General features: G+C 32.0%; 1 non-coding gene across 1 annotated transcript; it reads right to left on the reverse strand.

Moving 5' to 3' along the window:
• Nucleotides 1-897: 897 nt before the first annotated feature.
• LOC127812390 (small nucleolar RNA R71) lies at nt 898-1,001 on the reverse strand. The gene has a single exon (XR_008025893.1). It is a non-coding gene; the product is annotated as a small nucleolar RNA R71 (small nucleolar RNA).
• Between the last annotated feature and the right edge of the window lie 1,299 nt (nt 1,002-2,300).

Below are 2,300 nucleotides of genomic sequence, written 5' to 3' on the forward strand. Positions count from 1 at the left end.
CGTTAATTTATTTTTCTCATAAATAATTCAGTCTTTTCATTTATTTTTCTTTTTATTCATTTGATTAATTAATTAGTTTAACTTAGGCTAAATTAAAATTGTTTTGGTATTGTGATCCAGTTATCATGGGATTGACACTCTTTTCATCACTATATGCATATTTGACTAGGGTACACTTGCTAGAATAAATTGTGCATAAATCACATATCAAGTTTTTGGCGCCGTTGCCCGCACTAGTTTATTACATATCAAAATTGCATAATTTTGCCTTAGATTGAACGTCTTTTTTTTTTTTTTTTTTCTTTTAGGATTTGTAATTTTAATTTAATTTTATTATTTATTTATTTTTAGCTTTTAGAAATTTTATTTTTAATTTTAGTATTTTTCTTTTTGTTTGTAGGTTTCATGGTGCATGACACGACTACTGGTGGAGAATTGATACCCCTTGATCAAGAAATTGAAAAAACTCTGAAAAAGCAAAAAAAGGACAAAAAGAACAAGATGGAGCAAGAACAAGCAACCCAAACTAATCAAAGGACATTGAACTCATATGCTACACTTACTCTGGATGGAACTACATCAAGTATTAGGAGGCCAAATGTGCAAGCAAACAACTTCAAGATCAAGCCTACAATTATTCAAATGATCTAGATGAGTGTACAATTTTCTGGCCCTAATGATGATCCTAACTCTCATATTGCTAATTTTCTTGAAATATGTGATACTCTTAAGCATAATGGAGTTAGTGAGGATGCAGTTCGACTTAGGTTGTTTCCCTTTTCCTTAAAAGAAAGAGCAAAAGAATGGCTTAATTCTCTTTCAGCAAGTTCTATTACTACATGGAATGATTTGGCATAAAATTTTTTATCTAAATATTTTCTATCTACTAAAATGGCTAAATTAAGGTATGACATAACTTTTTTGCAGTTTGGTAATGAATTCTTATATGAGTCGTGGGAGAGATTTAAGGAAATGCTTAGGAAATGTCCTCACCATGGTCTACCTGTTTGGATACAAGTGCAAACTTTTTATAGTGGCATTAATCAATCTTCTCATTCGATGTTAGTTGCAACTGCAGGTGGTACCCTTATGAGGAAAACTGTTGAAGAAGCATATGAACTTTTGGAGGAGATGGCAGCCAACAGTTATTAATGGGACAATGAGAGAGCAAATAAAAAGGGAGTTGGAATTTATAATGTTGATTCTATCATTGCCTTATCTATTTAAATTGTTGAATTAAATAAGAATTTGGGTAATTTGGGGGTTTCAGCTATGAATACTTCTTCTTCTTCTCATTTTCTTTCTTGTGAGCTTTGTGGGCAAGGGGGACATGCTAGTGTAGATTGTCAAGTAGGAAATCCTTTTTCTTCTGATTCTTTTGAGCAAGCTAATTTTATTTCTTATGGTGGCAACATGTCAAATTTTAATCCCTACTCCAACACTTACAATCCAGGATGGAGGAGCCATCCTAATCTTTCTTTGAGTAATAATCAAAAAAGAGTTCCCCCTGGCTTTCAACAACAACAACACCAACACCAAATTTCACAATAGAAGAAGCCGAATTTGGAAGATATGATGGCAAGGTTTATCAACAGTAAAAAGGCAAGAATGCAAAGCTTGGAAACTCAAATTGGACATGTAACGACCCATTAGAGGGTCTAGTATTTATTCAAGAATGATTTAATTAATTGTTGAAGTATTTGATTAAGCGATTTTGCCAATTAATTATTTAATGTGGCAATTTAGAGATTTTGAAGGAAAAGAATAGCATTTATTTCTTTTTAATTTTGGAGTTAAAGAATTTGCCAAGGTGGCAAACTAGTGATTTTTAATTGAGATAATAGTATTTAAATAGCATTTAAATGGCATTTATTTTATGGATTAAATGCAAGGGCATGAAGGTAATTTTGGAGTTTTATTATTATTTGAGAGTTTTAATAATAATTTTTGTATTATTATTAATGAAGTGAGATTATGTATTTAAAGGAGAATGAAAATCCATGTATGAGATGGATTTGGATTGAGAGTCTCCTAGTTAGATTTGGAGAAGGAATCCAAATTGTAGAAGAAGTGTGATCTAGGGCTTTATGTCTATATATAGAGCCCATTAGCTTAGCTTTTCTTCACGCAGTGTGAAGAACAGAAAGGCTAAGAGATAGCAGAGGCTTGCTAGAGTCTTTAGGATAGCTCCAGGGTTCGATCAAAGAGTTCTATCAGGCAAGTATTCTTCCTATAATCCTTTCCATTACAGGTTCATATCAGTTTTTCAGATTATTCCAGTTCTTCATTGAGTTCTCAAA

The sequence above is a fragment of the Diospyros lotus genome, chromosome 10, assembly GCF_014633365.1.
Source record: "Diospyros lotus cultivar Yz01 chromosome 10, ASM1463336v1, whole genome shotgun sequence".
Lineage (NCBI taxonomy): Eukaryota > Viridiplantae > Streptophyta > Magnoliopsida > Ericales > Ebenaceae > Diospyros > Diospyros lotus.